At 38.8% G+C, this 12579-nt stretch overlaps 1 protein-coding gene across 3 annotated transcripts in view; it reads left to right on the forward strand.

Moving 5' to 3' along the window:
* BMPR1A (bone morphogenetic protein receptor type 1A) overlaps window positions 1–12579 on the forward strand; it is a 160480-nt gene that overhangs the window by 52712 nt on the left and 95189 nt on the right. The window lies entirely within an intron of this gene.

Consider the following 12579-nt stretch of genomic DNA (forward strand, 5'->3'; position numbering starts at 1 on the left):
TCTAGAAAGGAGTGAGGTTGAGGGAGGTCAGATTCTGAGGTAAGGTAAGAGTAAAGGATTGTAAATAGTGGTATGTAAGAGAGAATAGAATTTACCACTACAGTGTTATAGTTCAGGCAACAATGAAATGGGCTAAGATCTACTGGGGCAGGTGTTGTATGGTATTTACAATAGTATGTAACAACCATTATTTACAGTAATATTAGAGCAACAATCATACGACAGAATCTATGATATGCCAAGATTGGGGGGTATTGGACCTTCATTAGTGTGCTAACTGGGCAAGGGGAAGTAAGGGACAGTAAATTAGGAATACACTATGATTGAGGAGATGGGAAACCTGTCAAGTGATACAATACATCCAGTCAGGGTAAAGAAGAGTATTCAGAAAGAGGAGGAATACAGAGATACTATGAAAATAAAAGATGTAAGAATAATGAAAAAATAATGAAAAGAAACAAATATGCAGTAACTTGTAGTTTTTCTGTTATAGCAAAGTGAAATTTGTCTCCCTGTCTCTACTGTTGGGATGCCCCCTCTTTGAGTCCAACTCTGGTCTTTTCACCATTCCAAGTCTTTTGTCTCACTTGGGGTGGAGAGGGGTGAAAAGCAAGAAAAAAAGGCAGCAGAAGGAAGGAAAAAGTGGTAGGTTTGTAAAGAAAGGAAGGAATAAAACAAGAAAGAAGAAGAGAGAGGGTAAAAGTGTTGAAAGATAAAACAATAATAAAGTGAAAAAATAAAAGATTATTTTTTAAAAAGAAAAAAAAAAGGCCCTGTTGTTGGTTTCCAGCTGGGCAGACCTTTTCTTCTGGTGACACTAGCTGCGATTAGTGTGGCCTTCCTCCCTTCTCGGTAAACTCAGCCCATCTCCCCAGTGCTCTCCCAAGATCCGGACCTGTGCCTCTCCCCAGCGCCCCACTGAGAGCAGACTTTCCCCAGGATTCACTGTCCTGGCCTGGGGTATGGGTGTGCGCTCCCCGCTAGGCTACCCTGGTCCCGCAGGCTTGGGCATAAACCTTTCCTAGTGCTATGGGGGGGGATCGAAAGGGCGATTCTCAATTCTCCCAAGCTGGCAACCACAGACTCCAGGGGTGATCAAAGCTCTCTGGTTTGCTTCCTGATGCCCATGCCTGTCTCTGACACTGCAACCAAACAGATCTCTTCTGGCATTTTTCAAACTGCACCAGGCCAGGTAGGGAGGGAGCTGATGACTGGCTTTCTCCCAAGGACCTTGCTTCCAGCCCTCGGCTCCCAGAGACTGAGGCGGACTGGCCCGGGCCCTGGTGTGGCCCGGCGGAGGGCCTGCAGCCTCTGCGCTGTTCCCTAGGACCCTGTTGACCTGCAGTCGTCTCATCTCCTCACTGTCTGGTCATTCAGAGTCTGTTCCAATTTCTGGAGTCCTGCCTTCCTATATGCTGGGTCCCTGTTGGCTATCTGCTGCGCTCCCCTGCAGATCAGCCCAGTTTTTCTCTGGTGCGTGGGGGGGAAGCGAAATCCTTTGTCCTACTCTGCTGCCATCTTCTCTCCCCGCCCCCCTCCGTTTCCTGAATCATTCTTTTTAATGACTATATGAACTTCCTGTTTTTATTTCTAATATGACATTGGTGATAACCATCCTTATACAAGTGTCTTTGACAGTGAGCTCATTTTACCTACTTAGGGTTATTTCTCTTCACTATTGTTTTTTTTTAAATGCTATCTTGCTTGATTTATTTGTTTTTAAAAAAATATTTATTTATTTTTAGAGAGAGGGAAAGGAAGGGAGAAAGGGTGAGAAACATCAATATGTGGTTGTCTCTTGTGTGCCCCCTACTTGGGACCTGGCCTGCAACCCAGGCGTGTACCCTGACCTAAAACCCAGCCAGGGAGATTTATATATTTAATGATTGATTTTTAGAAGGAGAGGGGAGGGAAAAGAGATATTGATTTGTTGTCCACGCATTCGTTGGTTGATTTTGTATGCTACCTGACCAGGAATTGAACCAGCAACCTTGGCTTATTGGGATAATGTTCTAACCCAGGGTCCCCCAGCCCATCCTCCTGGTCTTCAGACACTGCTCATATTAGTGCTTGAGCTCCACCTCCTGTCTGCCCCCCACCCCTAACTTGTCCTTGGAAAAGTTGTCTTCCACGAAACTTGTCCCTGGTGCCAAAAAGGCTGGGGACTGCTGCTGTAACCATCTAAGCTACCTAGCCAGGGCCTTCATTGTCATTCTTAATCAGTCATTTATTCAAAAATATACAGTCATACATCGGGACTCGTTACACTTGATAGAACTTGTGAGAGTCAGGACACTGCCCCACAAGAGAAAATGCTTCATCATTTGATACTCTCGGTTTCAGCACTTGTCCTGATTTCTGGTACTGAGGTACTCTTGTATGGGTTACGTTTGCTGGTCACTGGACTGTACTTAAAACACAAGTAAGTTCACTTGGCAAGAGATACAGATAGGAATATTTTGACTTGAATTAGAATAGCAAGTTTGAAGAAAGGTAGAAACATTAAGTAGCCTGGCACATTTAGGAAATAGTAAATAATTCATTATAACCAGCAGGAGGCTTTTTGGCAGAGAGATTGTAGCAGAAGATAAAGCAAGTTAAATAGATTGTAAACAGATTATAGCAGTCTATTAATGCCCTCATAAAAAATTTGGACTTCATTTTGTACATGATTGAAAATTGAAAAATTTTAACTTGTATTTTTCTTAGTTTTAGTAAATTCTTAAAACTATGCTGTGAATATTTTAGAACATTTTGATCATTGCTGAAAATTTCCCACTTTCACACCTTATTCTAGACAGCCACTGTTGTGATTTCTCTCTCTAAATTTGCCTTTTCTGAACATTTCATTTACACTAAATCCTCTCAGTGTAGTTACAGATTTCTGACTTTAAGTGAAACTATGTATAATTGAACCAGTTTTACCATAGGCTAATTGATAAAAACAAGAATTAAGTTCCTACGGCATCTCATCAACAGTATAATGAAACAACTTTATTAGAGCACCTGCTGTACATGGAATCATATACCATATTTTATCGTGTATAATGTGCACTTTATTGCCCAAATTTTTGATGGAAAAATAAGGGTGAGTATTTTACATGGGTAGTAGTAATTCTATAGCTATATAAATGTTTTTAATTCTTTTATTTATGCTTATGCATTAGAAGTATTACCCTAGAAAGTAATAGTGATACCCATACAATAACCAGTTTTGTTTCTAAATATGAATAAATAAAAACTGAATTAAAAGATTAAAATGAAGGGTTTTTTCCCCTGAAAGTTTGGGTCAAAAGCGTGGATGCACATTATACACAGGAGTGCATCATACATGGCAAAATACAGTAAGATGTGGGATTTTGCATCTGTCCTTTTTTATTTAGCACGTTTTTAAGGTGCATTCATGTTATGATATGTATCAGTATTTTGGTGTTTTTAAATTACCTGTTAGCATTACATTGTATGATTATGTCTCATTTTATGTCCCACTTTGTTTTGGATTGTGTCCAGTTTGGGGTCCTTACACATAATGCTGGGAGTATTTGTAAAGAAGTCTTTGTACAGGCACATTTTTATTTCTCTTAGGTTCCTATGGAGGAAATTTTATATCATATGGTGAGTTTACATTTAACTTTATTGTTATTGTTATTTTATTACAATCGTCCCAATTTTCCCTGTTTTCCCTTCTCTGCCCATCTCACCCCTATCCCCACAGTCAATCCTCACACTATTGTCCATGTCCATGAGTCTTCATACATGTTCTTTGATTAGTTCCTTCCCCTTCTTTCCATTATCCACCTCCTACTTCCCCTCTGGCTGCTGTCAGTCTGTTCCATGATTCCATGCCCCTGGTTCTGTTTTGCTCATTAGTTTATTTTGTTCATTAGATTCCTCTTATGAGTGAGATCATAATGGTATTTGTCTTTCACCAACTGGCTTATTTCATTAGCATATTCTCCATTTCCATCCATGCTGTCACAAAAGGTAGAAGTTCCTTTATTTCTGCTGCATAAATTCCATTGTGAAAGTATACCACAGTTTTTGATCCACTCATCTATGGATGGACCCTTAGGCTGTTTCCAGCACTTAGCTATCATAAACAGCGCTACTATGAATATAGAGGTGCATAAGTTCTTTCAAACTGGTGTTTCAGGATTATTAGGGTGCATTCCCAGCAGTGGAATTGCTGAGTCAAAAAACAGTTCTATTTTTCTTTTTTTGAGGAAATTCCATACTGTTTTCCACAGTGGCTGCACCAGTGTCTGCATTCCCACGAACAGTTCACTAGGGTTCCCTTTTCTCCACATTCTGGCTAATACTTGTTTGTTCATTTATTAACAATAGCCATTCTGCAGTTGTGAGGTGATAATCTCTTTGCGATGTTACTTTGCATCTCTCTGATGGCTAGTGATGCTGAGCATCTTTTCATGTTTCTCTGGGTTATCACTACGTCTTCCTTGGAGAAGTGTCTGTTCAAGTCCTTTGCACATTTTTGATTGGATTGTTTGTCTTCCTGGTATTGAGTCATATGAGTTATTGATATATTTTAGAGATTAACCCCTTGTCCAGTGTATCATTGACAAATATGTTCTCCCATACAGCTGGTTCCCTTTTCATTTTGATTACGTTTTCTTTAGGTATGTGGAAGCTTTTTAATTTGTTGTAGTCCATTTTGTTTATTTTTTCTTTTATTTCCCTTGCCCCAGGAGATATAGTGGCAAAAATACTGCTATGTGGGATAGCTGAAATTTTACTGCCTGTGTTTTTCACTTGGATTTTTATGGTATCATGACTTAAATATAAGTCTTTTATCTATTTAGAGTTTATTCTGGTGTATGGTGTAAGTTGGTGGTCTAGTTTCATTGTTTTGCATGTACCAGTGCAGTTCTCTTAACGCCATTTATTGAAGAGACTGTTTTTACTCTGCCCTCTTTTTTACTTTCTTGCCCTCTTTGTGAAATATTAATTGATCATAGTGACGTGGGTCTATTTCTGGGCTCTCTGTTCTGGTCAGTTATATGTGTCTGTTCTTACGCCAGCAACAGGCTGTTTTGATCACAGTAGCCTTGTAATATACGTTTATATTGGGTATTGTGATCCCTCCAACTTTGTTTTTCTTTTTCAAGATTGCTGAGCCTAATTGGGGTCTTTTTGGTGTCATATAAATTTATGGAGTATTTGTACTAGATCATCAAAATATGCCACTATTATTTTAATGGGAATTGCATTGAATCTGTAGATTGCTTTGGGTAGTGTGGACATTTTAATGATTTTAATTCTTCCAATCCATTAGCATGGTTTATGGTTCCATTTATTTTTACCTTTCTCAATTTCTTTCTTCAGTGTTCTATAGTTTTCTGAGTACAGTTCTTGTACGTCCTTGGTTAAATTTATTCCTAGGTACTTTCTTTCTGTTGTCACTATAGTAAATGGGTTTTTCCCCTTTTTTTCTTTCTCATAGTTCACTGTTGGTGTTCAAAAATACCATCGATTTTTGGATATTGACTATGCTGTTTGCCAAATTCACTTATTAGGTTGAGTAGTGTTTTTCATGGAGACTGTGGGGTTTTCTATCTACACTATCATGTTGTCTGCAAATGGTAACAGTTTTACTTCTTCCTTTTCAATTCAAATGAGTTTTATTTCTTCTTGTCTAAATGCTGTGGCTAGAACTTCCAGTACTATGTTGAATAAGTGTGGTGAAAGTGGACACCCTTGTCTTGTTCCTGATCTTAAGGGAAAAGTTTTTAGTTTCTGCCCATTGTGTTTGATGTTGGCAGTGGGTTTCTTGTATATGGCCTTTATTATTTTGAGGTATTCTCCCTCTATTCCAATTTTGCTGAGTGTTTTTATCATAAATGGGTGCTGGGTTTTATCGAATGTTTTTTCAGCATCTATTGATATGATCATGTAGTTTTTGCCCTTCATTTTGTTTATGTGGTATGTTTATTGAATTGCAAATATTGTACCATCCTTTCATGATCCTTTCATGATTTATCTTAAGATAAATCCCACTTGATCATGGTGTATGATGTTTTTAATGTATTGCTGGATCCAGTTACCAATATTTTATTGAGGACATTAGCATCTATGTTCATCAGCAGTATTGGCTTGTAGTTTTCTTTCTTTGTTTTATCCTTACCTGGTTTTGGAGTTAGGATAATATTGGCTTCAAAAAGGCTTGGGAGTCTTTCCTCATCTTGAATTTTTTGAAATACTTTGAGGAGGATTGGAGTTAGTTTCTCTTAGAATATTTGGTGAAATTCTTCTGTGAAGCCATCCAGTTCAGGGTTCTTGTGTGCGAGGAATTTTTTGAGTATTGCTTCAGTTTAGCTAGTTATCAGTCCATCTGGGCTTTCTGCTTCTTCTTAATTCAATTTTCAAAGATTGTATGTTTCTAGAAAATATATCCATTGTGCTCAAGTTATCCAATTTGTTGGCATATAGTTATTCATAGTAATTTGTATACTGTGGTATTGGTTGTAACTTTTCTTTCATCTCTGATTTTTTTTTTATTTGGGTCCTCTCTCTTTTTTTTCTTGGTATGTTTGGTTAAAGGTTTGTCAATTTTGTTTTCAAAGAACTAGCTCCTGGATATATCGATTCTTTGTTTTGATGGTTTAGTCTCTATGCAATTTAATTCTGCTCTGATCTTGGTTATTTTCTTCCTTCTACTTGCTCTGGGCCTTGTTGTTGTTCCTGTATTGCTTCTGGATGTATTCTTAGGTTGTTTTTTGAGATTTTTCTGTCTTCTTTAGGTAGGCCTACATATTTATGAACTTCCCTCTCAGGACTTCCTCCTCTGTGTCCCATAGGTTTGGGGTCATTGCGAGTTCATGTTCATTTGTTTGCAGGTACTTTCTGATTTCCTTTATCTCATTGTAACACATTCATTATTTAATAACATGTTATTCAGTCTCCATGAATTTGAATGTTTTTGAGGGTTTTTTTGAGGTTAGTTTCTAGTTTTAAGCAATTGTGATTCAACAAGATGCTTGATATGATTTCAATTTTCTTGAATTTGTTGAGGCTTGTTTTGTGTCCTACCATGTGATCTGTCTTTGAAAATGATCCATATGCCTTGGAAAAGAATGTGTATTTTGCTTCTCTGGGATGAAATGCTCTGTAACTATCAATTAGGTTCATTTGATCTAGGGTGTCTTTCAATGCCACAATATCCTTGTTGCTTTCTTTGTTTGCACGATCTATCCATTGTTGACAGTGGAGTGTTAAAATCCCTTGTTATCACTGTATTGCTTTTCATCTCATTCTTAAGCTCCTCCAAGATTTTCCTTATATATTTAGGTGCTCCAATGTCAGATGCATATATGTTTACAAGGGCTGTATCTTCTTGGTGGACAACTCTCTTAAGTATTATATAGTAACCTTCTTTGTCTTTTGATATGGCCTTTGTTTTGAAGTTTATTTTGTCTAAGTATTACTACCACAGCTTTTTTTTAATGTCCTTTTGCTCCTTTTTTTTTCATTCCTTCTCGTTCATTCTGTGTAGATGTTTTGTTCTGTAGTGGGTCTCTTGTAGATATCATATATGTGGGTCATGTTTTCTTATCCATTCAGCTATCTTGTGTCTTTTGATTGGAGCATTTAATTCAGTTATGTTTAAGGTTATTATGCATTGCTATATTTTCCCTTTGTGCCTCACTCTTTCTTCGTATTAAAGCAGTCCCTTTAGCATTTCTTGTAATTCTAGTTTAGTAGAGGTGTACTTTTAGCCCTTTTTTGTGTGTGTCTGGGAAGCTCCCTATTTCACCTTCTATTTTAAATATGAGCCTTGCTGGGTAGAGTAGTGTTAGTTGCATGTCTTTTCATTACTTGAATTACTTTACGTCATTCCCTTCTGGCTTGTGATGTTTCTGTTAACAAATCAGCTGATAGCCTTATCAGAGCTCCCTTGTATGTTACTAGCTGTTTCTCCCTTGTTGCCCCTAAAATTCTCTTTGTCTTTAAATCTTGTCATTTTAATTATCTTGTATCTTGAAGTGGGCTTCTTTGGGTTCATCCTGACTGGGGCCCTCTGTGCTTCCTGAACTTGCATGACTTTTTCTCTTACTAAGTTAGGGAAGTTTTCTGTCATTAGTTGTTTCAAACAGGTTCTATATCCCTTGCTCCTTTTCTTCTCCTCCTGGTATCCCTATCATATTAATATTGTTATGTTTCATGTTGTCCAGCAGCTCCCATAAACTGTCATTGTTCTTTTCAAGTCTTTCTATGTTTTGTTGTTCTGAGTGGGTGTTTTTTCCTACCTTGTCTTCCAACCTGCTAATTCAATTCTCTGCTTCATCTAGCCTGTTTTTAATTCCTTCTAGTGTATTCTTCTTTTTCCCCTGGTGCTTATTTGTAGTTTCTGTGTCCTTTTTTCATGCTGATGTAGTTTTCACTAAATTTCTTGTACTTCTGACTGAGTTCCTTCAGCATCCTTATAACCATTACTTTAAATTTTATGTCTGATAGATTGATTGCCTCAATTCACTTACATTCTTTCTGGGGATTCTTCCTTTCCTTTCAATTGGGAGTTGTTTCTTTGTCTCCCCATTGTTTCTGCATATTATATTGATATTATATTGATCTGCTTTGACTCCCTGTCTTCATGGGATGGCTTTCTGTGGTAGGGAACCTGTAGGACTCAGTGTGCAGTCTCCTTGAACTCCTGAGCTGCATACTCTAGAGATGCCCTTTATGCAGTTTATATGGGTTCTCTTGTTAGAATTGGGTTTTGGTAGTTGTTCACTTGTTCATTGGTGGGTTGCCCCTCCAGCTGGCTAAGAGTCACAATCCCCACCACATCTTGTATGCTGTTGTACAAGAGGTGCCAGAGTAAAACAAAACCTGTAGCAGCAAAAATACCCCAACCACTACTGCAATATCAAAGCAGTAGATGAATAAAGTTGGAAAGAGAATACAAATAGTATACAAAGGAAAGAAGAATATGAGGTGACTAACAGAAAGAAAAATGATTTTGAGTGGGTAGGTGGAGGAGAAATAGTAAAAGTAGGGAATAGAAACAAGATGAAGAAAAGAAGATAAAATCTACAATGTAAATAAAATAGGGAAGGAATAGGGCAAAATGGAGTCAGAAAGGGAGAGTACAATATGATGTTAGAAAAAATAGTGAAAAAGTAGGAACCAAATTAAAGAAAAACAACCACTACAGTGATAGCCACAACAAATGAGCAAAGATTAATAATGGTATAGAGAGAATAAGAATATTATTAGAAAGTAAAAAAGACTGTGAGATGTCTAAAGTAAAGAAAATTATTTCAAGATAGAGGTAGGAGAAATAACAAGCGTAACGGTTAGAAAGCAGGCTGAGGGAGAAAATAAAATAATATAGGGCAGTAGGAAGATGAAATAGAATAGGATGTGGAACAGTAAAATGTGAGATTTAAAATTTTAAAAAGTGAATACTAGGAATAAAGTGAATAAAAAAGAATTTGAGATGACTAATGGAGAGATGGTTTTAAGAGGATGGTAGGAGGAGATATAGTAAGACTGAGTAGAAACAAGACATACAAAGGGAATACAAAATTTAAAACAAAAATAAAGAGAAGAATGAAGACAAAATGGAGTAAGAGAAGGGGTGAACAAAATAGGAGCTTTGAAATAAAACTAAAAGAAAAATAATTAAAAATATTAAAAATAAAAATAGTGAAATAATAGGAACAAAATTGAAGACAAAGGAACAATGTTAAAAAGCTATGTAGTAGAAAAATATTGCAAATAATGAAAAAGAAAGAGGCGGAATTTGTTTTAGCAGAGTCTATGTTTGCCTACTGTTGTATCTTTTTGGCCTCTGGTAGTGTCAACTGGTGTCCCACTCTAGCTTTAGGGAACCTTTTCCAGGCTACAAGTGATCCGCAGCCTGTGGCTGTCTGCTTGAGGCTTGGCTTGTCCTCACTCTTCTGTCCTGCTGGTTTTTTATCAGCACAAGGCTCAGGCTTGGTTCATCTAATGGTGGAAAGAACAGAGTGTACTACCTCCACCTACCTCTAGAGGGCCAGTGGGAGGGTGGGATCCCTGGTTCTCTCCTGGGAGGCCTTCCTTATTCAGTCTTCAGGGAAGATGGTGGGTGTGTACCCCCACCCCTGCACTACACATCTTGGTCTCTCCCAGATTATTTCCTGTAATGTGTAGTTTCTGCTGTATTAGCTGTCTGTTTTATGTGAGGGACCAGGCTGTGTGAAAGGGTGAGCTATTTACTGCTTGGTGCTGATTGGAGCTCTCTGTGAGAACTGAGGCTAGGTGGGGCCCCATGTACCTCTTGCTGCTCCAATTTCTAATCTCGCAGCTCTGCTGTTTTCAGTGAGATAGGACCCAAAGAGGAGGCAGCAAAGTGTCTAATAAAAGTTCATAAAGGGCTCCTTTGGAGATTCTCTTTCTTTCCTCTGCTGAAATGCACCTGGCAGCATGTTCCTGAGCCTGGCCTTACTGTTCTGTGAAATTTACAGTTCTGCAGGTGGGGGTTGGGCACTCCTTCCTCTTCCCAGAGCTTTGTTAGTGGCCCTACCTGGCTGTAGAGAATCTCAGGTGCTCAGCTTTTGCCTGTCCAGCTTCTAGCCCACTGCTTATGCGGGAGGCTCAGACCCAAACCCTCCTTTCTGCACACAAGCTCCCTGCTTGCCAGTTGTGCTGGGTGAAGCCCACGATCCCTTCACTGTGCAGCCTTCTATTCTTCCTAGCAAGCTGGAGTCAGTGGGCACAAACCATGCTTTCAGTCTAGCCTTTTTACTGGCAGGGCAGCTGCTTGCTCCCGTGGAGTCCCTGCGCACCCATGCCTCAGCTCCCCTCTTTTAAAATGTCCCCATGTGGTACACACACTGCAGCATTGAGCCATTGCCTGGCTCTGTACACTCTGCCTCCCCAAAGACAAAAGTCTTTCTTTTCTTGGTCAGGGTTGTCCGCAGTCTGCTGCTGCCTCCAACAGTTTCAGGAGACAGAATTTCTCTCTTGAACTCTCCTGGTTGGCACTGCAGTTTGGGGCCTGCTGCTTGATGTGTGTGCAGCCTGTGTCCCAGACTCTGTGTATCCTCCCATGTCTCTCTTAATTAGGGTTGGGGGGGTTCCCTGTCTCGGAACGGGCCCTCCCTGCAGGAGGGGTGGGATCTTCTAAGCTGTGTTTTCTGTATGTTCTCCTCTGCTGCAAGAGCCTCTGTTTTTGGCTTCAAAAATTCATATCAGCTAAGATTGCATTGATTGTTTAGGTCACTTATTAGAAGATCAGCTGAAAATCTGCTGGGGCATGATTGAGTGGGCTCAGCTTCCGCCTGCTTGGCCACCATTATCTCTTCTAAATTTAACTTTTGAAGAAATTGCTAAAGTGTTCTCCAAAGTGGAACACTCTGCATCATTTTACAGCAGAGTGTGACAATTCCAGTTTCTCCATGCCCTTACCCCCATATGAAATTGTTTGTCCTTTTGATTATGGCCATTTCAGTGGGTATGTACTGATAGTTCATTGTAGTTTTAGTTTGTGTTTTCCTAATGACTTATTATGTTTATAATTTTCCATGAGGCATTGTTGTATTTTAGTATCACAGGTACAGTGAAAGGTAAAAGTGGGCTACATGAAGGTGAGAGCCTGCACTAGATGTGCATAGAAATAAGGGGGACAGGTTTTAAAGATGTATCAGAGTTAGAATAGGCAGCATTTGATAATTTTTAGTGATTTTCATACTTGACTGCCTAAATGTAGTAAGTGAAGCAGAGAGAGGTGGGCTAGTGATCCCAAGATCTCAAACTTTGACAGTTTGGTAGATGGTACTGCCATTAGCCAGAAAGCTGAATACCATTGCATAAACAGTTTTTGCAATGGCTTTTATATTAATCCTGTTCTGTTGATGTGCCACTGGAGAAAATATTTGATATAGCTGTTTGGTACTTTGGAAATATGTCTCTAGTTCAAAAGAAGGATCTGGATTGAGATACAAATTTAGAGGAGTTGTCATTGTATACATAGCAGTTGGCTTTGTGGAAATAAATGGTGTATTCTTAAATCATTGTATCCACTAGGTTACTTTTGGTAATTGAAAATTGCTTAAGCAGTAAAAGGATTTGATTAACTATAAAAAGATCCAAGTTTATAAAATTGTTCAAGGATTCAAGCATAAGAACATTACTAAGGACCCCAGATTCTTTCTGTCTTCTAGTGCATGTGTTATCTATTGGGTTGTCCTCTGAGGCTGTGTCCTTCCTCATGATCCTAAGATGGCTGCCATAATTCTGCTGACACATTTAAACCCAGAGTTGCTCAGAAGAAAAATGGATGTTTTTATCTGTGTGTCTTCTTTTCATCAGCCAAGAAAACCTTTCCCAGAAGCGCCCCAGCAAACAGTCTCTTGTCTTATTGGCTAGAATTACATCAGATGCTTACTGCTAAACCACTCATTGGCAAGGGAAATGGAAATTGCTACAATTTGACTCAGACCAAAGCATTTCAACCTCAGTGTTAAGCATTTTTTTTCTCCTATCTCTTTTGGAAGAAGCTTTTTCTGCTTGCTTTGCATTTTGGTTCTCTGCTATAGTTCAGATAAGTAAAGTTTTCTAGACAACTCAGTTTCATGT

This window comes from Sturnira hondurensis, unplaced genomic scaffold (genome assembly GCF_014824575.4).
Source record: "Sturnira hondurensis isolate 20B ecotype Veracruz unplaced genomic scaffold, ASM1482457v3 Scaffold0006496, whole genome shotgun sequence".
In the NCBI taxonomy this organism is placed as follows: domain Eukaryota; kingdom Metazoa; phylum Chordata; class Mammalia; order Chiroptera; family Phyllostomidae; genus Sturnira; species Sturnira hondurensis.